General features: G+C 42.9%; 1 pseudogene; it reads right to left on the bottom strand.

The window, feature by feature from the left end:
- Positions 1 to 18,511: 18,511 nt before the first annotated feature.
- LOC116094754 lies at positions 18,512 to 19,067 on the bottom strand (annotated as a pseudogene).
- Positions 19,068 to 26,896: the final 7,829 nt, after the last annotated feature.

Genomic DNA, 26,896 nt, shown 5'->3' on the forward strand with positions numbered 1-26,896 from the left:
AAAAAAAAAAAAAAAAAAAAAAGAACATTTTTTAATGAGATGCCAAGAAGTAACCAAAATCCGGTCTTCTGGGGATCAATATAGATCAGAATCCCTGTGGGACTGGAATGTAGGTCCTCGTTGACAGAGGTATCCCCTATATCAGAGTGTGATACCTCAACACTAAGAACCTACAGAATTAAAGGCTGGGGAGATAGATCAATTTGTAGATTGCTTTCTTAGCATGCATAAGTACCCAGGCTCAGTCCCTAGAGCTATATGAACCAGGCACTGTGGCACCCACTGTAATCTCAGCAGTGGAGGTAGGCAAAGAAGAAAATTAACAATTTTTTCTCTCAGAGCTTGGGCAGCTTACATAGATACACTTAATGTTTATTTGTTCAGCATGACTAAGGGCCAAATAAAGCTAAATAAATTTCTTTTGCAGCAGTTGTTTTTACCTTTAATGTGCTAATGTGCCTTGTGAAATGCTAAGGGAAAGATATAACCCAGTGTTCCCTAAGCATTCAATTACATAGCTTATTGTAAACACTAATTCTTTCCCCCCTTTGTGTGTGTGTGCGTGTGTGTGCGTGTGTGCATGTGTGTGTGCGTGTGCATGTGTGTGGTGTCTGTCTGTCTGTCTGTGTGCATGTGTGTGTGCATGTGTGTGCATGTGCGTGTGTGTGTGTGCGCGCATGTGTGTGTGCATGTGTGTGGTGTCTGTCTGTCTGTCTGTGTGCATGTGTGTGTGCATGTGTGTGCATGTGCGTGTATGTGTGCGCGTGTGCGCGTGAGTGTGTGTGTGTGTGTGTGTGTGTGTGTGTGTGTTTTCCAATAAAATTTTATTGACAAAGCATATAGCTGGCAGCATTTGGCATGTGGGCTATAGCTCACTGAACACCACTGGTTCAATAAATTCAAGGAAACACTAATGCTTTAGGAGCCCATTGACTTCTAAATTGGACTACCCCAAGTCCCATATTTAACTGTTCACTTTCTGGGTGACTTGGGGGAATATTCCTTAACCTTTGGGACACCGGAGATTCCTCTTTCAAAGTTGAAGTAGTGCTGTCTGCCTCATGTTGTTGTTGGGGAAAAGAGTGAGATAAGTGAGAAACACATCTGACTTGATACAGAGTTGAGAGTCAGCAGCAACTGTTACACTTCTATACGCTCAAACAAATACAACTTCCCAAACTTCATATCAGATAGAACAATTGGCTACAGACATAGCTCCGTTGGTAGAGTGTGCTTGCCCAACATACATGAAGTCCTGGTTCAAGCTTCAACACTGCGTAGTTCAGGCACGTTGGTACACATCTGTAATCTCACCGTTCTGGAAGTCAAAGCTGGAGTTCAAGGTCATCCTTAGCTACGAATTGAGTTAAAGGTCAACTTGTCGCAAGAAAAAAAATTAATCTGGAGTGTTTGCATTACATTCTTTCTTCTTCCTCCATTCAAGGAAACATTCAAAGGCAATAAAGTAAAGGTCCATTTGAAAGCATTCAGCAACAGAAAAGGGTCAAACATTCAAAGGCAATAAAGTAAAGGTCCATTTGAAAGCATTCAGCAACAGAACAGGGAAGCATAGAAGGCTCTTGGATGGCTGTGTATCAGATCAGGGGCGATCAGATAGGAGCTTCCTTAACTTTAGGACCTACTTGATGGAATGAAAAAGCAAAAAGAGAGAATGATCACATTTTATAAGAATGCATATGGACCTCCCAACTTACCTTTGCAAATCACTGGATCTGGGGAAAGAGTATAGTCAGAACTAGTAGCATGTAAAGCTGCTGAGTCAACTTTTTGTCATGATGAAATTACTGTAATATCTACTGCAATAGTTAAATGAATCAATATTCAGGTTTCACAAAATAAAGAACCTAGCTTTGTCACCATAATCACCATCACTGTCAGAGCAGAGGAGAAGGATCCCACAAGGTAAAGAAAGATAGAGCTCTGAGCCTGCATTATGGTTAGAAGAATAAACCCTGCCTAAGTGCTAGCTCCTGCCCAACCCACACACCACACCACCCTGCCACTACCCAGCTGGGTAATTCTAACAGAGCTGAATCTATGAGGTCCTGAACTTTCTCCAGTGAAAGGTCTTCACTCTGCTTCTGAACAGGCTCCCTGAGGCCCTCAAACCATCTCTAACCAGGTACTTAGTGTACGATGCCTATTGTGCTTGGTATCAGGGAGGGAAAGGCTGATGACAAAGAGCCTAGAATGGGAGGGAGGGAGCAGATTTTTAGAAAAGACCAGCCAGAGGCAAAATATCCATATGACTGTCTTACAAGGCAGTCCAAGATCACATGCTCTCTTCAGCTGTGGGTGTGACTTTGCTCTTGGTATAACGAGGCATAGCATCAGACAAGGAAGCGAAGACAAGACAAGGACTTGTCAGAACATAGTCCTATAGGTCTGCCAGAGGAAAGTCTGGGCTCACTCTTAAGTCTGAATCTCAGATAACTTGAGATCCCTTTTAACATTAGCATATCCAACCAAATAGTTCATAAGACATTCTTGCATTAAAACTTTTTCATTGTTTATTTGAAATTTAAGTCTATGTTAGAACTTTATAACTTTATTTGGTAAATCTAGCAGCCCTAATGTAAAGCTAATACAAACACAACAAACAGAGCTGTCTTTTGCATCAGGTAGAAGATGGCCCTCATTGCTCCATGAATGCACACTCAATTCACACTCCTAAGAGTACCAACATTGTTTGAAAACATATCAAGATCAGAGTGTTCCTGGATAAGACATCTGACAAGATGTAGATGAAAATTATTTATCTTCGTTGCTTATGCAGGCAGAATACTAACTGATGAAATATCTTTGGTACTAACCTGACTAGATCCAAATCTCAGATCTTTGTTGAGTCAAGGTATCCTTAGCCAAGATACATTTACTTCAGGAGTCTTGGATGCTTTGTAAAATGGGGACAGTCTCATCTATCTCACAGGGCACTCCTGTGGATATAAACCAAATCCTGAATTTGAGACAAGGAAGAGTTCAAATCAAGAGGAAGAGTTCAAATCAAGGATCATGAAGATTATTTTGTGGGTTTGTGAATTAATTCAGTCATTTTGGCTAAGTGATTGGTGTGGGAGAGTAAGATAAATGCATTTGTTCTTACCTTCATGCTTTTCCACAGAAGTTGATATAAATAAGGGCAAGGCCAGGCATGAGGTGGAGAGAGCATCCCGGACAGGTGGCAATGAGGCCAAAGAGAAGAGAGGTTGAGAGGTGACATTGAGAATTTCCACCTGAGAAACATTCTTCTGCATTTGGAGAAGAATGAGAAAAATAAGTAGGCTTCTAAATGAGTATAAGAATTCAAAAACTACTCATCTTTGGGAAGAGAAAGGAGGAGATTGGCCACTTAACTTCTTCATTCTTTCACAAGGAGATGCTCCCTGCTCCTAAACTTTACTATAAAGACAGTTTCTGAAATGAGTCATTATGCCTTTACTGCCTTGCATTACTTTGGCAACTATCACAGGAACCTTTATACTCAAAATGAAAAGGCTGATGAATTTTCCTTAAGTCGGTTTTGCTCCTCAGTCTCCGTCCTACTAAGTGCCGCAAATTGAATGCCACCACCAGAGGAGACAAGCCCATGCCCTCTGCATTTCCATGGACCACATCTAAGTTGTATAAAAATCCTTAAAATATGCCTTTGGGTTGGGAGAGGAGGAGAATGAAGCAAAGGCCACAGGTCATACAGGGACATTCTGGGTCCTACTTCTGTACCTTTAGGCTTTTCTGAGATATCTTTGCTTCTCTGTGATCCCTGTTGACCTTTGTTTTGCAGGCGATAAAACCCTGGAGCATAGCAAAGAAGTCATTGAATGTTAACTGAATAGTGTTCAGAGAAGATGAAAAACAGTCGCTTAGTTGCTAAGGCAACACCCCAACCCCTTTTGGCCTAGCCTAGAGAAAAAGCCATATGCTCATCTTTCTCTTTGAAAATAAAGAAGGAAAGAGAAGAGGAAGGAAGAGAGGGAGAGGGAGGGAGGAAGGAAGGGGAAGAGAGAAGGACTAGGGAAGGAGGGAGGGAGAGAGGCAGGAGGGGGGAACACAAAAGAAAGGAAGGAGAAAGTTTGTATGCTTTTTATAATCAAAGCAAAGCTGGTGACAAGACTTGAGTGATCCTCTAGAATGGTCCCTGAGCACAATGAGGTCATTCCTGGAGGTTAGAGTGCCATCTCCTTCAGGAATAACTGGCTACCTCCTCATAAGTGAAACTCAAAGCTGAGGGGAGAAGCTCTCTAGGCAGACCTCAAGTGAGCCAGCAGTAAATGAATGGCTAAACATGTAAGATTCAGGTGGGGCTGGGGATATAGGTGCAATTGGGAAAGGGCTTGTCATAGTCAAAAAGACCTAATTCAATCATTAGAAGCCATGTAAAGAAAAAAACAGATATGGTGGCCTATAGAGGAGATAAGTAGTTTGTTTGGGATTTGCCGGAAAGCCAACCTAGTCCAATGGACATACGTCAAGTCAAAGACCTCATCTTAAAAAACAAAAAAAGTAAGTGATACCTGATGAACAACTCCCAGGGTTATCTTCTGATCCTCTGGCAGAAGAAGTGAAGTTCCATGGGTTGAGAAGATACTTGCAAAGTTAGAGAGTGTGGTCCACCTCTAGCTTTTCACATCTTTACGTGTATCTTGCTCTTTCAACTGGAAGAAAGCAGCTCATTGAAATCATGATTACCCTGCCGTTTCACTGAAGCATCGTCTGAAGAAATTAAAACTTGCTGAATCAGAAAACATTTCTGTGGCTTCAGTTAACTTTGCCATCCCCAGCATTATAACAACAATAAAAACAACAACAATAATAATAAAGGCCTGGAGATGTAGCTCAGTAGTATATAGCACTTGCCTACCAAGAAGTGGGGCCTTGGGACTGAATCATAATTTTGCAAAACTAAACAGGGCCGAGGAACTGACTTAGTGAGCCAAGTGCTGCCACACAAGCACTTCGGATACCCAAAACCAATGTAAATTGAACTTAGAAGTGCGTGTGCATCTATAGTTTCAGCACTCCTACAGTGAGATATGAGATGAAAACAGGAGAGTCCCTGAAATTTCACTGGCCAACAGCCTGGCATACAATGGAGAAAACAGTAAGAGGTCCCATCTCAAATAAAGGGCAAAGCTAGAACTCTGATCTTCACATACACATTGTGACACACAGGCAACCCTCCACCCCATCGTAACCCCATAACCATGCATGTACATACATCATATACGCATAAGATAAAAAAATACATAAACCCATCCTTAGGCCTGGATACTAATAGTCATTGATTCATGACAGCTATAAAACCTATAGTTAATGGGGCTGGGAAGGACCTGTTTTGAAATCCCCAAGGGCCCAGGATATTACCCCAGGCAAGAAGAGAGGAGGCCAGAATCCTTCTCAAATATTAGGTTAGCATTAAATTTCAGTTACTCAATGAAGTGCTAGTTGAGTCCAGCAGGACCCTTTTCTTTTTCTTTTCTTTTTTTCTTATTGTTTGAAGGTTTCATAGTTTTTAAAGATGTTTATTGGGTTTTTTGTTTGTTTTGGTTTTGTTTTGTTTTGTTTTGTTTTTCTATTATCTTTATTTACATGTTGCATGATTTCTCCTTTCCCAGTTTCTCCTCCAAACAAACAAACAAAAACAACAAGAACAAACCCCTGTTGCCTCCCCCATCCCCATGCTTGCCACCCCATCCTCTCCCACTTATTGGCCCTGGCTTTCCCCTACACTGGGGCACAGAATCTTCAAAGGTCCAAGAGCCTCTCCTCCCATTGATGATCAACTTTGCAATCCTCTACTATACACACCAACCGGGCCCTTTTATTACATAAATTGAATTGCTCTCATGGTCTTCCCTCCCCAAACCAGGAGGTATTGGGGTTGGGAGATGTTCTCAATAGCACAGGGACAATTTTCCCAGGCCCATAGCCAACATGCCATCTCCTTGCCTTATTTTATCACCTGTTCTCATTTTTATTTACTTTTGTCCTATAAGCATATACATGTTTAATTTGCCTTCTTTTATGGGTCTATATCTGGCTTGATATTACCAGTCGAAACTACAACATCCTGAACCTGTCAAAGTAGGTTGTAGGTAAGGCCTTTAGATCCTAACTCTCTGCCCTCCCCACCTGCCTCACTACCTCTATTCATCCAGTCTGCATTCCCCCATATGGCTACTCAGATATACATGGCTTCAAATGACCAGTCTTCTTCACACATCCTCAGTTGTCCTCTGAATCTCTTAGAAGGAATACATGTTGCCCAGTGTGACTCAAGCCCAGTGTGACTCAACAGATCTCGCTTGGTGGGAGAATGACAAACCTGTCAGGGATGAGTCACCCTTGTCACATCCTTTAGTTCTCTGTACTCCAATCATACAATTCTTTGGTGCTTTCATTTTTCCTGTTCCTTGGAATCTTCATTGCTGATTTCTCTGTCCTATTGTAAGACCCTGTCAAGCCTTAGCCTACCGGAGACCCCCTGAATGAATTACATGGAGCCTGTTTGATGCAAAGAGCATGAGGATTTTTAATATTCCAGTACACTGGGGCCATCCCAGACCCTAAGAAGAGCTGAATAAGCTCTTCTTAGATCCCCTGAACAAGCTCTGTGGCGACCCCCACACAGCTTGTTCAGTGAGCTTTTATACAATTTTCAGGGCAGCGGCCATTAGACACAATGTGATTGACAAAACAGTGTGACTTTTTAAATTGATTGGTTTTCAGGGAATGAGGTAGGAAGGACTTCCCTTGTCTGAAGGTGGGCAAAGGTCCACCCTGCGGAATGTGCCCCCTCCCCCAGGTTGGTTCTCACCCTGTGATCTGATGAATGCTAATTAGCCTTTCCCTTTCTGAGAGTTCCACTACCTTCCCAAAGTTCCTGAGCTTATCTTATTAAGGAAATTCCTGGCCTCCTGGTGTTTTTCTGAGATGTCCCCATTTACTTGGATCTTACACTATCTGAACGCACTCTTCACTCTCCTCTAAAACTGGTTATACACAGTTAGTACTTGAAGAACCAAGCATCCCTTGCTCAAAACCCTGCCCGGGCCTACTCTTCACCGTGGAAGTCTGTCTGTCCTCTGTAGTCACTTTCAATTTGTTAGTGTCAATATATTTAGTAATGATTTGAATAAATGTCTGACTTGCTCACTAGGGGCAAAGCTCAAGCTGTGCTAAATCCTCTCTCCAAATGATACAATGAAACCATAATCCCCAATACTTGTAAATATGACCTCACTCAGTATGAGGGCCTTTGTAGATTTAAGCAAGTAGGGTTGACATTTTTTAACTTATCGTTATTCCATTATGACTGGGGTACTTATAAGAAGACCTATATCTACAGATCACATATCTATAGATATAGAGACGCTGACCATAGGGATGAAGCCACATGAAGAGAGAACAGAGGCTAGAGTCTCACTGCCACAAGCCAAAGAATATTCTGGGAAGGTGAGAATTCTCCTCCAGAGCCTTCAGAGAGACAATCTTCATCTTACCACCTCCAACTTATGTAGAAGTCCAAACATGAGAGGTCACACCACATCCTATGTCTATAGGGTGGTGGTTGTAAGCCCTACATCCCATCCCATAAAACGGCCCTATGTCCTGAAGCAAGGATTCTTCTGGTTCATAGAATAGAACATGTAAAATTGTATTCAATTTCATGATATAAAGTTTCATAATACAGTGTTTCAAGGTGTTTTGTCCATCTGTACTAGACTTGATTCTTTGAGTGGATGACTGAGTCAAGTGGCCCAGTGTTTGTCTGTACTATAGCAAACATATACTTGCAAAAATATATGTGTTTGGCAAAGCCTTCAAAGCCAGAAGCACTGATCTCTTTCATTTGGGGAGAATCACACCATCTCATCAAATTCAATTCTTGGGAAATCACGACTTTCTTATTCTAATCTATATTTGAGTTGTCTAGAAAACATTATTTAGATTCAGGTGGAGATGTTCTGGGATGGAACTTGGGAAAAAAAAAAAACAATAAATGAGTCTTCAAGGACAGTATGACACTGGCCACAAACACAGATTTCAGACTTCTTATACCCTTCAGAAGGCTGGAAGGATATGTGGCTACTAAATTGGGTCACATAGTTCACTGCAATTTTGTTAGGGAAGGCAAGGAACATGAATATCTGCTCAGCACTGGCCTCCCAGCCCCCAACTTTAACAGTAATTCTCAGCTAGGGAAGGCTGCTGGCACAGTATCTGGAAAGTCTTCCTGCCTAGCCAGAAAGTCTACCCACCACCCAGAGCATCTAACCACAAGTCCTTTAAACATCTTAAGAAAAGAAAGACATGCTTCCTTCTCTATGTGTTTTGTCATGATATCACCTGAGTCATCCGGGAAACTCCTTCTTTTCCCTCAAGTTAGCTGGGGAGTTGCACAGTTCTCTGCTTCACTACAGGTGCCCAAATATCTGGCTTTCCATGAGGGTGTGGTAATGGGGCGACTTCCAAGCAAAACACAAAGCCTGAGCCCAAGTCTATGAAAGGGATCACATTTAAACTTACTCTCAGCCATTTACATTGATACAACAGTGATTGTGGGACAGTTATTGAGAGCTGAGGATGGACTAGAGGGGACTTCTTGAGGGCCATCGAAAGTTTAAGGCCACTCTCTGCTGTACATCAAGTTTGAGGATAAACCTGGGCAACATAATACTCTCTGTGTTTAATATATAATATATGTGTGGTGGTGGTGGTGGTGGTGGTGGTGGTGGTGGTGGTGGTGGTGGTGGTGTGTGTGTGTGTGTGTGTGTGTGTGCTTCTTTACAAGGGAACAGGTGTCAGCTTAGGATGTGCAATTTGAGTTCTACTCCCACCAGCTCAGTAAATGAACACATAAATAATAAATTTGTCATCCAAATATAATTGTATCACCCCACCTGAGAAGCTTACGTTTAGCAGGGGCTGCTGTAGTGCATGGTGTTGAAGTGGATGGTGAGAGTCTTAAGGCACCTGATATCTCTGACTGAGGAATTAATCAGAGCCTGGCGGGCAGGTGGCTGTGTTTTAATGATTCATTGAATCTCCCTTGAGGTCAGCAATTTATGATTTGCCATTTTTAAAATGCACTGTAACAACTGGATGTACATTTACTTCACAGGAACTGAGTGGTCTTCCAAGTGCAATTTTTAAGAGGAAAAAATCAACACAAAAGCCTGGGTCTGTGAAACCCTCATGTCATGTGATCTCACTCGCTCCAGTCTAGATAAGCAGCTTCCAGAACAATTGGGGGAATAGTTTTCAGAGGAGCAGGGACTGTTCTGTCAGACTGCATTGTCATCAGCTTGCAACATTATTCCAATTGTATAATTTTACCTTGGGGACCATTCTTCACTTTAAGATGACTAGAAACTCAGTTAGCCTTCTCAGTCACCTCACCCAGGAGACTTCAACACATTTTCCCCTATTTGAAAATATCTATGTAGCATTTATGCCATAGTGAGAGTCACAGGTAGAATATATGAGAGTTAACAGACAGAGCTGACTATGGGCTCCAGAAGCCAAGCTTTCTGCCCCAATCCCTGCCTAAGGACTATATTCTCTAAAACTGGGGGGTATACCAGTTACTTCTTTCACTTGAGAGAAGTAGGACCACTCATTTCATGTGGAAGAGTATGTACAACCCTATATATAAATAATGCTAGTAGCTGGAGATATGATGGCCCACTGGCTAAGAGCACTTGCTTCTCTTGCAGAAGACTCAGGTTTAGCTCCTAGAACTCACATGTCAGTTCATACCTGTCTATAACTCCAGTTTTTAGAAACCCAACAGCTTCTTCTGACCCCTACCCACAGCAGGTTTGCATATGGTACACAGACATACACACAAACAAAACACCCATATATGTGTAACTTGAACACAACAAAAATATAAATAGATAAAGAAGGAAGGAAGAAAGAAAGGAAGGAAGGAAGAAGAAAGGAAGGAAGGGAGGAAAGAAGGAAGGAAAGAAAGAAAGAGAGAAAGAAAGAAACCTAGATTGGGTTCAGGATAAATGTCAGTACGGTTTCTGCCTATTATAAAAGAAGCCTTGCGTTCCCTCAGAAGCATCACATAAGGTGACTGAGATGACACACACCTGTAATCCCAGCACTCAAGAAGCAGAAACAGGGATTAGAGGATCTAGGTTATCCCTCAGCTGCATAGTAAGTTTGAGGCCAGTCTGGAATCTTGTCTCAAAACAAACAAATAAATAAATCGCGAGAATTAAAACAACAACAAAGCCACACCTCTGAATACTGTCTCTCCCTGCTGCCTTCTAAGACAAACTCATGTATTTGCTATTTAAATCAATATGAATCTGGTGTAGTAGGTATTGTTCTGACCTCTGGAACAAGAAATTGGGTGGCAGAGACAGACGATGGTTGCCATGAATGTCTTGACAGGAAGACAATTTGAGGAGCCGTTGCATTCAGTGTGATACGCCTGACTCTGTCATAGTTAGCTTCAATTGTCAACCTGACACAAACCTAGAATCACCTCCGGGTGGGGGGACGGGGAGAAGGATCTTTGAAGAATTTCTTCCATCAGATTATACTGTAGACATTTCTATAGGACTTCTCATTTTCTAGTTGAGGAAGGAGGGCCCTGTCCATGGTACCATCCCTGGGCAGGTGGGCAAACTGAGCAAGGAAGATCCAGTAAGCAGAAGTCTTCCATGGTCTCTGCTTCAGTTTCTGCTTTCAGGTTCTTTCCTAGAGTTCCTCCCCTGCCTTCTCTCAATGGCAGATTGTGACCTGGGGGTTGTAAGATGAATTAAACTCTTTCCTAACTTTCTTTTGGTCAGACTTTTATAGTACAGCAAGAGAAAATCAAATCAGGACAGAGATATATTCAGAGGGGACACTGAAGCCTGGCAGGTGATATCAACCATGTGATGTTAAAGTTAGAATGCATAGAATGCTATGTATTTAGTGGAGATCATTGTGAGTTCAATTCCAGAACACAAAAGTGGAACTGGAGATTAACAGGCCCAGAAGTTAGAAAGTACCTGGAACCCCTATAAGAGCTAGACCACGAGTAGGAATGTAACAAACAATAGGAAAATAAAAATGAGAAATGAGGCGAGAGAGCTAGGAAAGATACTGGGAAGTCTTTGGAATTGTGTTTAAAGGACAGAAGTCCCTAATCAGTTGTGTCAACATTACAAGATCCTACATGCATCATTAAGAGGCTAGACTGGGCAGGAGATTAGAACACTTCATGAGAAATGAAGAGGCATCATTAAGGAATCAATGGGGTGGGAATGTGTCTTGCTTGCTTTTCCTGTTGATGTGATGAAAAACACCCAACAAAAGCAACTTGCAGAAGGAAGGGTCGATTTGGGCTCACAGATTCAGGGCACAGGCTATAGTGGTGGGGAAGGCTCAGTGGCAGGAACTTGAAGTAGTTAGTCAAGTAGCACTTGCAGTCCAGAAGCAAAGAACAGTGGATATTGGTCCTCTGCTTGTTTTTCTCATTTTTATCCTTCCAGGGCCTCAGTTGAGGAAATGGTGCCACCCATATTGATCTCAATGAACCTTAATAATCATCCCTCACGAGCATGTCAAGAGTCTAACCTAACCCTGAGTCGCATTGACAGATGTAACCAGAATCTTGTCTCCTCCTTGATTCTAGATCCTGTCAACTTGACAATCAATATTGACCATCACAGAACAGAAGAAGCTAAACAAAATCAACTGGTTTCTACAAGATGCTCAAGAGTTGCTCAAATGGGATGTGGAAATAAAAAGAGAAGTATATAAACCAGACTCAGTCATCCTGACTAAAACGTCATCCTTCAACAGAGAAAACACACTGGGAGGGGCAACTGGGTGGCAGAACTTGAGGATTATATCTGTGTTAACATAATACCCAAGCAGGAGGGATTTTAGATCAATTATGCCAACCTTTGACCATCTGGAAACATAAAGCCTCCCCGGGAAAAAGCCCATTGTTTTTCCTGGAAGAGAAACTTGGTTCTGTAAAATATCAAGTATAAAAGACACCTCTTACACCTAGGAAAGGACTATTTAAGACTTATCCATCAGAGTCATGGAAAAGCAGTCCTTTACTCCAGCATGCGAGAAAAGAAACTTGCTTGTTAAATTCCGGAGCCCAGTGGCCTCCTCAGAGAAGATTATCCAGCTGTTACGGCAGACTCAGAGTCATAGGAAACTGAAAACTGGATGATATGACCATGTATGAATTCAAGGATCCCAACAGGAGCTCTCCAGGTTCAGGGGACTGTGGCACAATTGCATTAGACTGGTGAAGCAAACCCCCAAAATAGCCATCCTCACCATAATGCTGGCTGACGTTGGAAATTACTTCCTCCCAGCTGATATAGTGGTGAGTGGTATTCACATGCGAGCTGTAGTCTTGGAGACCAAGATGAGGGGATTTAAGGGTCAGAAGCAGCAGGTCTAACTTTGAGACAGGACAGGACCCACTTCATGACATTACATAGTAGTGAAAGACAGCAAGAAAGAACTTCTATGGGAATGGGGAATTAGATCCCATCTTAAAGTGCTTCCTATGCAACAATGGAGGCTTGAGTTTAAGTCTCTAGAGCTGTGTAATAAAGATCCAGGGATGATGATATACATTTGTAATTCTAGCCCTGGGAGGAGGAGACAGCTCAGTCCCTGGGGCTCCCTGGCCAGCTAACTCAGCCACTTAGTGAGCTCCAAGCCAAAGAGAAAACCAGGTTTCAGAAAGCCAGGTGTAGGCTGGGGAGATGGCACAGTAGATAAAGTTCTGTTCAACATCAGAACCCATGGAAAGCTAGACACACTTGCACGCAGCTGTAATCCCAGAATTCCTAAGGTGCGATGAGCTGTAGAAACAAGAAAATCCATGGAAATGTCCAGGCCAACGACCCTGGTACACACAGCATTGAACAAGGAACCCGTCTCAAAGAAGGTGGACAGTCAGGACGAGCACCCAGTGTGTTCTCAGACTTTGCAGGAGTGCTGAGGCAAAAGAGTGTTCCCTTCATGACACACATTCATAGATGCACGCACGCGTGCACGCACGCGCGCGCGCGCGCACACACACACATTGAAAATTAAAATTAATTAATTAATTAGTTAATTAATTAATTAACTATAAAGTGGCTATTTCCTGAGGAACAAATACCCAAGGTAGTCTTCTAGATTCCATATATACAGTCACTCAGTGAACCACCCTCCTACCCACACTTACACATACATAGGCACATACACACACATGCTTTTGATTTTTTTATGTTTATCCTTTTTTAAAAAGATTTATTTATTTATTTATTTATTTATTTATTTATTTATTTATTTATTGTGTATGAGTACACAGATGGCAGTAAGCCATCATGTGGCTGCTGGGAATTGAACTCAGGACCTCTGCTTACTCCTGCCTGCTCGCTACCGCTCCGGAGTAGCTGTCTTCAGACGCACCAGACGAGGGCGTCCGGTCTCATTACAGGTGGTTGTGAGCCACCATGTGGTTTCTGGGATCCGAACTCAGGACCTTCCGAAGAGCAGTCAGTGCTCTTACCCGCTGAGCCATCTCGATAGCCCCTATTTTTTTATTTTTATTTATTTATTTATTTTTTTAAAAAAAGAAATGTAGATATCCGCGATTAACTCTTTTTGGATAGGGTCAATTTTAGAACATTTGGACAAATGAGAGTTAACAGGGAGTCTAAAATAAATATAATAGAATTTCCATTACGGCAGCAAGGGAGTGTTTGAGTTGCTGAAGAACAAACGAGGTTTGACTCCACATATTAAAAGGCGCCCACTGCCAGCTGGTGTTAACACAATGGCTCCACTTTTATTGATAGTTAAAGTCTTCCTGCAGCAGAGAAAGCCAGCAGTGCTATAATTCATAGATTATTACATGTGTGTTTGTTTTCCACAGTGATATTTTGGGAAACATTTCCTCTTTCTGGCAGCTCATTGTCCCATTTGCTTTACTATGACTAGAGAACTGATCATTCTATGCAATTCAGATGGAGCTACCTATGCAGAGGAATGGAACCTATGCCTATTTGGGGGAAAGCTGGGGACCAGGACCCTTTCTTATGACGTTCTGAATACGAGTGTTTGGTGGGGCATGGAAATTTCCCGAGAATCAGATCCTCAAAGGACAATGAAAACCTAGAATCAGCTGCCATGTAGGATGCATGAAGAACTGACAGTTGAAAATATGCTATCATTTATACCTCAAAGTATTGGAAAATTCTAGGTCATGTGATTGGCCATGGTCTGTGCTGCTATCTGAGGCCATGTTGGTGTCTTTGGCCTATACCGCTGCTGAGAGCTATGGTGTCTGTGGTATGTGCTGTGGCATAGGGCCATGTTGATATCTGTGACCTGTACTATCACCAGAGACCATGCTGAGGTCTGTGGCACCTGGTGACACAGGAGACCATGTAGATGTCTGTGGTCTATGCTGTCACCAGGAACTATGGTGGATTTCATGGTCCACATTCCTGATGACTATAAAGGGCAAGGAAGCTACTTTTGCCATCTTATTGATGAATGAAGCCTCACAGTTGTGAAAGGGGGGACATAGAAGACTTCTCTGCAAGCCCTCCCCTTCCCCCACTTCACCACCTAAAAATGTAATAGCTTAAATAGAAAACCCTCAAAAAGAACGATTAAAAATTAAAAGAATGTTGGCACTTAGCTCTCCACAACTGATGCCTTCTAGAAGGGGTGTGGGTGGGGAAGGACTCATTTTCCTTTAAGGGGTCAGCCACTGGGAGTTTGAACATGTTTCAATGAGTATATGGGGAACACAAATTGGACTTGGGGATTTTTCTTCTTCGTTTGGGGGGTCACTATGGTGGGCAGCACACCTGGGAGGACTGGGACATGCGATCAGGATTCCTGATGTGAAATTCCCAAGTAATCAATAAAAAATATCATGAAAGAAAGAAAAGAAGGAAGCAAATGCTATCATTCCTGTCTCAAAGGATTGGAAACATCTAGAAGAGTGGTTCTCAACTTATGGGTCACGACTCCATCATATATTTACATCACTACATATAACAGTAGCAAAACCATACTTATGAAGTAGTAACAAGATAATTCTACGGACAGAGGTCACTATGACATGAGGAACTGCATTAAAGGGCCACAGCACTAAGAATGTTGAGAAGCACTGGTCCAGATTAAGAAGAAGAGGTAGATTTTTTTAAAGGGAAGGACAGTGAATAGATTGTAGATATAGATGGGTTAATTTCACTCAAAAGTGTCCCAGAGAGAGAGAAACAGAAGACTAAGGAGGGGATAGCCTTCAGAGCCCCACATAGGAGTAGAGTGTCTCTTCTCAAGTTCAAAGGTCCAAGAGAACCCAGAGAAAATTCTCACCAGTGACTCATAGAAGAAGACAAAACAGCAATTGAGCAGATCTGGCTTCTGATTATGTCACGTGCTGAAGATTTCTTTTTTGTTATTTTAGAATATTAATGTACTAAAGCTCATTTAAATAAATAGAAATATGCCTTTGATCAGTATGTCTTATTGCGCCAGTCATCACAAGCTTTCCAGAACTGTGGTGTTTTACCTCCATGCCCGCATCTACCCAGACACATAAGGATGCTTTGCTCCGGAAGGTCAGACTCATGCCTGGTGACAGGATTTGCATTTTCTCTTGCAGTAGTTGTGTCCTGTCAGCTTTCTCTCACTGTGACACATCAATTAAGAGAAAGGCTCATTTTAGGTCTATTTTAGAAGTGTCAGTCCTGGCCTATGGTAGCAGAGAAAGGCAAGGTGGAGCGGGTGTGTCTCAGTGTCTCCTTTGAATCCCCCCCCCACATTATACTAATTTCCCACACCAAGTCTCACACCATATGAGTTCCACCTCCTCCCAATGACATGGAAAACCATCAAAAAAAGACATTAAAACATGACTTTTGGGGGAACATTTGAAATCTAACCCATAGAAAGCTGTGACAAACATGAGTTAGATATGCATACACACCCCTAAGTTCTACACAAACATTCGTGGCATCCCTGTATTTGTATATATGAATGTTTATACATATATTAATAATGATTACATACAGGCCTGTCATCCAGTTCATGAGTCCTGGCGCATTCCTTTGCTTTACGCTACACATTTTGTCAGGTTTGCAGACAAGCACCAAAATAGATGTTGCGTTTTGTCCCTATTAGTTTTTCTGGTCTTTTTCTCTGAGGAGGTAAATATGAACTAGAAGAGCTCAGAGGAAAAGGAATTATAAAGTGTCTGGCTTTATCCTTTCCTTCACAATTAATTCAAGTACAAATATTCACATAGCAATTTATCAACAGATGTAGCAGATTACAGATCAGCTATTCCCTGAGAGCAGCTCCCACTCATGCATCTTTGAGAGGTTCTCCGTTCTTACACACGGCTGCCACACAGGAGAATTTTACCGTTGGTATTTAATTAATTCCATAGGTGTTATAAGAAATCTCACTGCTTCATCAGTAATCTGAGTGTCTCAGGCTAACTAGGTCCTCTTACCAATGCCCCTCCTCCAACTGCCACCATCAAATATTAGCAAGAGTTACATCTGAGTGGGCCCTTCCACCCTGTCACCCAGAAGCCTGGTAACTCAATAGTTTTTGAAATAGCATGCATAATGAAATAAGCATACCTGTGATCGATCATTGGCAGAGACATGTTTTGAATGCCCAGTAAAGCAGCAACGAAGCACAAGCTCCTGACATCTCCATTCATTTTTATAGTGGCTAAATTTTATTAACGTCTAGAAAAATTGGAGTTAATTATTTTTTAGCACAAATAAGCTTTCAGACAGCCTTCCCAGTTTCCACAGTTCAGCAATTTTACCATCCTGCTGTGATTATGAAAAATTACTGTTGGTGACTCTTCCTCTTTCCTTCATTCAAATCTGTCCTGCCCGTAAAATCAGACTCAGCTAAGGATGGCGTCATCGTTGTAGAACGGAGTTTGTTCCACTACTCAGTACAGCCAGGTTTGCTTTCTTAGTGTTTTAAGACGTTCGACAGCAGCTTGAGACTCAGTCTGCCAGGAAGGAGTCTACGACTCCACACAAGCTGCAGCTCAGTTCGGTGAATTTAGACCAACATTAAGCGTGGCTACCACTCTTTGTGTTTCTGTTTGTAGTCATGTGTCCAGTTAAAGAGAAAACAGTCTGAAAATACACCAATGGTTTTCCAAGGCTGGCCTTGAACAACCTTCATAGCTTAATGGGCACTGAGAGAATCTTAGCCACTTTCGTGGCTCTGAAGCTCCGTTATGGAAAAGCCAGGTGCACCCTATGATACGTAAATTTCAAGCTAAATTTGGCTTTTTGTGTTTCTCAGTTAAATGTCACTCTCTGGCACTGATAGCTGCACCTTGCGTGCCACACATTAAAAGCCCTTACTCATGCAGTGGGAAGAGATTAGCAGCAGTAGGAGAGTGAAACCCCCTATTTACATAATTGTCATTTTCTTCTTGCCATAGTAGACGTCTTTTGACTGCTGAAGTGTCCAGAGCTACCACAGTTAGCATGGTCTACTTCCTTCCCTGATTTATCTGCAATATCCAGGAATCTCGTGCCATAAAGCAGCCTGTCTCCTTCATGGTTTTCTGATGACATCATAGAAAAAGAGCTTAATTCCACCCCCCACCCCTAGCCGTGCCCACCCCACACCCTCATTCTCAAATTCACAGACTTCTCAAATTCAGGTCACAGAATCAGTAAATGAACTGCAATTTGACACATGGAGTAGGGGATCTCTGCCAAACTCTAAGGAGCACTTTTCTCCTTGCTCTAACAGAAGCCACTTAAGGGCGTAAGAGTTGATTTTAGCTCAGCGTCTAGAGGGTACAATCCATTCTGGCACGAGGGGGTATAGACTCCCTGAAGCAACGAAGCTTGTGTAGATCTCTATAGCTCTCCAGGAAGCAAAGATGGAACAAGAGGTGGGACCAAGCTGCCATCCTCATGGCTACTCACCAGTGACAAACTTCCTCCGGCTAAGCTTAACCTCTTAAAGGTTCAGCCTTCCAAATGAATGAGATGACCTGACCAAGGGCTCAAACACATGACCCTTGAAGCACAGTGCCACCCAAACACATTTCTCTCTGTCGCTTTGGTCGCTATTATTTAGTGCTTATTGGTCTGGCCCACTGTCAAGCTAATGTCGCCCCTTCCTACAGAATTTTCCCAAAAGGGTACATTCTGAAATGTGTTATTGACTGCTACTTTTTTTTTTTTGGCCTTTATAAGGAGGTTTTATTGTTACTTACCTTAATATCTCAGAAAGGAGAATGAATTAGCTCAGTCCAACATGATTTGCAGGTGGCAAAATCTAGTGAAGCAAGTGTTCTGACTGCTAAGGATTTCATTTGGGTGCTTTTATTGCTTAGCCATCTAACACTTCGAAGACAATCCAGAACTATGCATCAGCCCCTCCTTTTCACTTTACTACCACACATACTGCCCTTCATTACAGAAATATTTTCATTAAGTATGAGTCCCGGAGGACAGGTTCCCTGGAGCATATAGCCATGAGGACAGTGGGAAAAAAAAACCCCTGAAAATGAAACTCTTATTATGATAATTTACTAATAAATCCAGTTATAAATGCACTAGTAGATCTGTGTGGAGGCTTTAGGGAGTAACTGACAACAGCCAGTAATTTACAAGATCCACAAGCAGGAAGGGTGCACCTAGCCCAGCAAGGGCCTCAGAAGCCAAAAATGTTCCCTCCGCTGTAGGCCACATCCAAGAATCCACCTTCGTCTTTTTCCGTCCCGCAAAACTGTCCCATAGTTAGGCTGGACTGTGGGACCGGCTTGTCCACAAACAGGAAGATGGCCTTCTCGGAAGGAAACTGGATCCTTTTCCTGACGATCCACATAAACTGAGCCACGGTGATGTCAGATGGGACCAAGTACTTCCTCTTGTCAGTGTCAACAATGTGAGAGCCAGAGACTTTTTCCATAATCACAGAACCCGGTCGGGGTACTTTGCTCTGATCTTCGAGGAATCCATGCATCTGTGTTTCAGCAAGTTGTCCTCCTTAAACATCCACTTCATGGCGATGGGAAAAGCTAGACGGATGAACTGGTTCGGTGTTTAAACAGGTCCTGTGTGAGATACAAAACACATACCTAAAATCCTAGTTTTGGAGAATTAGAGACAGAGAGTCTAGACAAAGTGTTGAACTCTGAGTTCAGTAGGAGACCCTGTCTCAAAACATAAGGTGTAAGGTGACTAAGAAAGATACCTAACGGGAGATGGCTCAGAGGGTAAGAGCACTGACTGCTCTTCCGAAGGTCCTGAGTTCGGATCCCAGCAACCACATGGGGGGCTCACAACCACCCGTCATGAGATCTGATGCCCTCTTCTGGTGCGTCTGAAGACAGCTACAGTGAATTATGCTGGAGAGAGCAGGCCGGCAGAGATCCTGAGTTCAGTTCCCAGCAGCCACACATGATAGCTCATGGCCATCTGTACAGCTACAGTATATTCATACACAAAATAAATAAAAATGAATCTAAAAAGAAAAGAAAGAAAGATACCTAACATAGACCATTGGCTTCCACAAATATATGACCACATTCCTATACATATGCAAACAATGCAGACATGAACACATATACAAATATGAATATATATGTATATACCATTAGCCAAAGGACATTAAACTGAAAAACTGGAGTTTATTTGTTTGTTTGCTTATTTGTTCATTATTCTTGGAGAACTTTTATGTCTACAATAAGAAAATTTCATGAAACTATCTAACCTAGTGCTGGATATTTGTACTGACTTGAAATGACAAGCAGCATATTGAATAATTTTAAAATTTCTATTTATGTAACATAACTGAACTGTTTTCTTTCCCCAATTCTCTCAAAACAAATAGGACGCATTTGTTGCCTATTCATGCTTAAATTCATTTAAACTCATTCACTTAAATTTATTTAAGCTTGAACTAAAAAGCCACAGTAATTCTTATCAGATAGTACCAAAATACACACCACTCCCTAGCTGTGTAAGCATGGAACTGCTTCTGACCCTCGAGAAGCCATGCTATAGCTTTGTTCTATTTCTCTTCCCATGACAAGAAAAAGGCCAGATGTTCCTGGACAGTGCAGTGCAGCGGGCCGGCCAATCTAGGCCTCCCTCAACCCGCTGGAGAAAAGGGGGTCCTAGTCAGGTTGACAAGGCATAGGCGAAGAAATGACGGCAGAGACGACACATGAAGTATAAGATCTAAATGTATTTCTTAGAAATGGCATCAGACTTTTACAGTCATTGCAAAAGAGAGATGGTAAATCTGGCAGCTCAATAGTTGAGGTACATCTGAGGCTATCTGAAACATACTGGGTCTAAAGCAGCAGCTATCTCCTCTGACCTGTTGTTGTATCCCCCCGTGCCCAGAATGCGGATGCATGAATCTGAGTCCTAGCCCATCTAAGTTCTAGTGTTAGTCCTTCTGTGAGGCCAAGTCCTTCTTCTTCTCCCAGTGACCCCCACACCAAGGTCAGCAGAGTCTGGTAGCTAGGTTTTTAAGCTGGAGGAAGAGGGGTGGAGCCCTCCCTGTTGAGGTATTCTTATGCTAATTCTCTGGTTCTTGCTGGAGGCAGGCAGAGGGGAATCCCGACCTAACACTTTTAGTTACTGTCCTAGAGTGAGGGAAATCCTTCAATTACTCTCTAGTACGTAAAACATTAAACTAGGATAGTTGGAAACATTGTGTCGGCCAGGAGACAATGTCCAATCTTAACCATTTACAAATCATTTCATGGGGTACCTTTATGCCTAGTTATGAGGCCGTGTTGATGATTGGAAAGACTAATACCAGCGACTAGTCTGAAATCCAGGAGGCACAGATCTCCTTTTGAAGTCTTATTGCCTCTTATCCTTTATCAGGATTTTATCCCCAATATTTTGGATGTGACTGGAGTAGACGAGTGTGCGTGGCAGTGCAGACCTAAGGTGGAGCAATCATCATCAACCAGGTCTTACTGAGCTGGCTTCCTCCACATGCTAGAATTCTGTATAAACTCCACCCCCACAGACACCTGGCAGCAGCCAGGTGTGCTCCTCCCCATGGTTACCTGGCAACGCCCAGGTAGGCCTGGCTCTATAAAAGGTGCTGCTTGCCCCCTTCCTCTCCCTCTTACTCCTGCTTCTCTACCTTGCCTCTTGCCCCCTTGCTCCTCCTCTCTCTCCATTCCCTTCCCCCCTCTCCACGTGATCATGACCATCCCCTACTTCTCTACTCTCTCCTTCTCTCTGCCTTTCTCTGCCTCTGCTACCCTCTTAACTCCCCTCCCCATGCCCTAAATAAACTCTATTCTATACTGTACATGTGTCTGGTGGTGGTGGGGGGGATGCCTCTGCATGGGCCTGCCGGGGCACCCCCTTCCCGTACACCTCACCAGAACATATTCTTATAGCTCTTTCTCGTTTTATGATCACAACAGACCCTATTCGCTCATTCTTCAGAAGTTGTCGGGAACAACCACTTTGTCCCCAATTCCAGTAAAATGAGGCTCCAGCCCAGAAGCTGCACACAACCCTACTGGATTGGACATGGGATTCTCCTCCTCCCTCTCATGTTCATTTCTATCCAGGGTAACCCTTATGTATGGAGATTCAAAGTTCAAGAAGCCCTTGCTTATGACAAACAGTGTTCCCAAATAGGATCAGAGAATTGCTCTATAGCTGAATGTCAGGAGCCCATCAGAATTGCCATCATCCCTATATCTCCCACTCCTTCTAAATTTATGACCTCTTTTTCTGTTTCCTTTTTGACCAGACAAAGGTTTATTATAAGAAATGGGCAGACATATATGGGGCCTGTCTATGTTTGTCTTTATTTCCATATATTAGCATCACTGACCAGTTGCCTCTCCTATCAATGACACAAAACCCTCTTCTTCTACATCCAGGAACCACGGAATCCCAGGTGGGAAACGGATGTTGTTGGCAAACTCTACCATGCCAACAAGTCTGAGCTCCCTATAAGCATGATTCATATCCAGAGAAAATATGTCCTCATTAGCCAACGAAATAAGAGAAGTAATTAAATACTCCTCCAATGTCATTACTTCTTTGACATCCCCTCTCCTAAATAGTATTAACCTGACATTTTGCCTTCTGTTCCAGACTCTGACCTCAGCCTATCAGTTCCTTAATGTCACCCAACCTGGCCACTTTGGAGATTGCTGGCTATGTGTGCCCCTGGAACTGGCTCACACTTGCCCAGCTTCTCCAGTGACTCTGTCAAATAGCCTTGCTTTGCCTTTCACCAACTACCCTGGCCCTGATGCTGCCACGATTCCCTATCTCTTCAATATCACCCGCTTTGTCATGGCAGACTGCTTTAAGGCATCTGGCACATATTTTGTAGGAACAATAAGTTCCCTATAATGTAGCAAAATCATAATTCTCAATACCTCACCTCTAACACAGTGCCCTACAGTCCAGAACATGTAAATTCTTTGTGGTACTCGGGTATATTATCCTCTACCTGCCAGCTGGTCAAGAGTTTGTACACTGATATTTCTTTATCCTTAGCAATCTTAGCTGTAGACTCCGTAGCTGCCCACCATAACAAAAGTGCAACCCAGCTCCTGTCCCTTCGGGCTGTTGCAGGAATAACCACAGGTGTTGCCATGAGAACAGCAGGACTGGCCACCTCTTTATCCTTGTACCATCAGTACTCTTCTCAAGATCAGTACTCTCTACGATTTTCAACAGGTCCAAACCATATTTACTCTCCCAGGACGGATTGATTCCCTGGCACCAGTGGTACTTCAAAACTGAACAGAGCTTCTTACAGTGGAAGAGGGTGGCCTTTGCCTATTTCTCCAAGAAGAATGATGCTTCTATGTCAACCAGTTCTATATAGTGAAGAACAAAATCCAACAACTCCAAACAGACCTCCAAAAACATAAGGAACAATTCAATGCCTCTGATTCCCAGGCCTTTATAATCCCTGTATGGAACTAAATACTGCTTCTCCTGACTCCTCTTCTTATTATTTTATTTTTCTGTTTTTATTATTTGCCCCCTACTTCGCCAACTTCTTCTCCACATACCTACAAGGACAAATCCAAAAAATTTCCAACCAAATGGTTAATCAGTTCCTCTTACAGGATTACTAACTACTGGCCAACCAGTATCAAATGTGTCCTGATAGTGAGAATCAACTACACCCCAAAATCGATGATGGCCTTGGAGTACAGGATGCCGTTTAAGAGTTTCAGTGCCCTATTTCTGCCTCACTATTGAGCACCGCCTTTGATCTCCTGTTGTCATCATTAGTGGGGCCCAGAGGTCACACATTACCATTGTCACCTCTATCACATATCCCCCTGCACATGTGCCACAGTCCCTACAAAGAGCCACATTTTTCTTCCCTCATGCCTTTTTTCATTCCTCCCTGCAGAGGCAGCCTCTGCACACACACCCTTGCCCTTCCCTTTTAATAAATCTCCCATATGAGACATGTCTCACAGTGTGATTCTGTCAGAACCTGCCCTGAAAGTCAGGTACAAGCATGCATATGAAGACATGAAGATGGGAGAGGAGGGGGCTTACTGGGAAGAAGAGAATAAGTGGGAGGAGGAAGAAGAAGAGAGAAGATGATATGATCAAAGCATTGTGTACATATATTAAATAAATTATGAATGAATAAAAACATTTAAAAAGTGAAACAAATTCTAGAAAAATATAAAATAGTAACTGGTTCATTTAGGATAAAAATAAAGCAATTACATGTAATAAATTTTAAGGAGATGTTTTCTTAATTATTTTATTCTATGTTTGTTGTTGCTGTTTGTTTGTTTTTGACCGGATAGAAGGCTTAAATGTAGAGTCGGATGGCCAGACTACTGGTTGTCTGTCAGCAAAGAGCTGAGCGGCAGCTAGGTCATTTTCTAGGAGGATAGGAAGTATACTCATACCCAAAAGCCACCCCCAAGGTTTAACCAGAAGCCAGTTTAGATCAAACCGAGCAGATGGGTCTGCTGGCTAATTCAAATCCAAGTTATAAGAGAGAAAAGAGAAAGAAAGGGAAGGGGCATGGGGAGGGAAAGAGAAGGGAGGGGGAGAGGGGGGGAGAGGGAGAGAGAGAGAGAGAGAGAGAGAGAGAGAGAGAGAGAGAGAGAGAGAGAGAGAGAGACTTTGTGAGCCCACTCGAAGACTCAGTGTTAAAGACTAGAGGCTAACAAGGGACTTGTCTTTTGCTGCCAGGTCCCGGCTGTGCAGCCTGGGGAACTGTTCCACTGGGCTTCCCTGACCCCATCTTTGTTCCTTGCTAGTCAATGCAGGATAAGGTGAAAGTCCAGAGTGAAGCTGAGGACTCTGTGGGCTGAGCAGGGGCAGCCTTAAAGCAGAGAGTCTGTTAGTTGTGGGAGACCTGATTAGCACCTTTCTGCTGAACCACCCGCTAAGCCTTTCTCCATTCCTTCCACACTGAAGTCACCAGCTAACCACTGGGTGTGAATGGGGTTCTCGCATCAACAACATTTCTGTATGGCTCCCCACCCACCCACCCCCACCCATATCAGCTCCTTTTCTCTTTAGTAATGGAGAGTGAGGGGGAAATAAAAAGCCTTTGAAACCCATTTGGCAGTTCTGAGCATTGCTTCCAATGGGTTATTTCTGAAGGGTTACAAGGAGTGTTTGCGAAAAGCAGTCAATTCCTTGACATCAAAAGCTTATTAAATGTAATTGCTTGCCACTGTACAAAATGACTCTATGAGACCAGTAACTGTAGAAGGCTAGTATGTCTTGTGTAGTTTCGTCTAATGTCCATTGATAATTATTGCGTGCCTGGTCATAATAGTGATTTTTTTTAAAAAAAATATATATTTTATCAGAGGACAGGGAAGAATGGTTCAAGGGGTAAATTTCCTTGCTGTGTAGACATTAGAACCTGAGTTTAGATCCACAACACATGTGTAAAAATCTCTTGTAACCCTTAGCCCTGGTAGGAAGTTAAGGTTGGAAAGGCAGAAAGATCCTTAAGGCTTTCTGGCAAGCAGCCTGGCTGAAAAACAGTAAGCTTAGAGAGAGATTTCCTCTCAGGGCAATGTGGTGATAGAGGAGGACTTTGGACTCTGGCACATGGACGTATTCCTCAACATACCTACACAGACACACACATACATACGCAGCAAACACCAAAATGCATTGTTTCAATTATTATAACTTCTGGTGTTCTACGGAAAATTCACTACCATCTATAAGTAGAAACAAGATAATATTATTTTCCCTTTTGAAGACACAGGTGCTCTGAAGAAATCCCCATTTTATAGCTTCCTCCTTCAGTCTTCCGACGCGTGAGACATGGGTGTCCTTGGGCTGCACTTGGCGGAGGTTGTATCTGACTGACTGGCAGATGCAGTGAGTGATGTCTCAAGATAAGAAGTCCTTATTTGTAAAAAGAAAGAGCACTGAACTCAAGTATCCAGCTCTGAACATCTACATGCCACAAAAGCTGGTACCCAGAGGCCAAACAGAGCATTCCCCAAGATGAAAAACAAACCATCGTACAGAAAGGAAAGGAGAGCCTCACTTAATTCAGATCAACCTTAGACCACCAAGGAGCCATGTTGCAAACATTAATTTCTTAAAGTGTCTAAAGAACAATCGTGGGCCTTTTCTTGTTTAGTTAGACTTTAAGTCCCTTGGAACTAGGACCAATGTTTTTAATTAAGAAAAGCATCTTCCTAAAGCAAAGCAGGAGGCCAGAGAGATGCTTCTTAAAGTGGTTCTTGCTGCCCAAGCATAAGGACCTGAGTTCAGATCTTCAGAACCTATATGAAACATGTGTTACCTCGGAAGTTACAGGGTACAGACACAAGTGGATCGCTGGAGCTTGCAGACCTAACAGCAGCCTAACTCTAGGTTCAGTGAGAGACCCCATCTCAAAACAATATGGCAGGAGGTGATAAAGTGGGCCAATGGACATCTTCCTCTGGCCTCCATGTGCTCCTAGGCACACACATGTGCACATACAACAAACACCTTCACATAAAATTTGAAAAAGAAAGACGAGAAAGCCAGTGCCTACCTGTCAGCCTGCTGGATGAATGGCTTGACAATAGCATAAATATGAGATACATCGAAAGGAGCCGGGTCTCACGGCTCCTGCCCTGAGTGTGTTTCTATTACAATTCTTTGCCAATCGAGCTTCCATCTGAGAGGATTCTGGCCAGAGGCAATAACATCCGGGAAGAAGAAGGCCTACAAACATCTAAGAACATGTCATAGACATGTGGCATGGAGATCCCGAAAGCTTGGCTCGGGCTCCTTCATTTCGCAGCTGTCGTTCTGAAAGGGAATCCTGCCTCCATACCGCGGGAGTCTCTATAGAATGGGTAAGTTGCTGTGCGGTTAGTGACAGAATCTGAATTGATGGCCAAGTTCCCTGATGCTCCTGTTGGAACTCTTCCCTCCCCAGCCTGGTGCTTACAGATCCCCTGCTGAGTACCAGTCCCGAGCATCTGGAGGTTAGCCATGAGGCAGCTGATAGGGATGGCCCGAAGCCTTGCCATGATGTTGGAATCCCAGTCCCCGTTTGCCATTCTATTTTGTTAGGACCAAAGGGAAACAGTGGGCCCTGGCTTGGCCACTTGAGCACTTTTCCAGATGAGTTTAACCCAAGCACCGCAGGCTTAAAATAGAATCCGGTTTGACAAATACTATGGAAACAGATATATTTTCTACTTTCCTGGTGTGTGGTCTACTAATTAAAGAAACTATTACCACCATAGCTTTTTCTGCGGGTCACAGTCTGTGGAGGAGAAATCCTGAGATCTCGTGCTTAGCCACCATCTGGGCACTGGATTCCATACTGAGCAGTGTGTGTATGTAAAGCCACTTTTTAATTCCTCCCCTCCCCT

The sequence above is a fragment of the Mastomys coucha genome, unplaced genomic scaffold (assembly GCF_008632895.1).
Source record: "Mastomys coucha isolate ucsf_1 unplaced genomic scaffold, UCSF_Mcou_1 pScaffold17, whole genome shotgun sequence".
Lineage (NCBI taxonomy): Eukaryota > Metazoa > Chordata > Mammalia > Rodentia > Muridae > Mastomys > Mastomys coucha.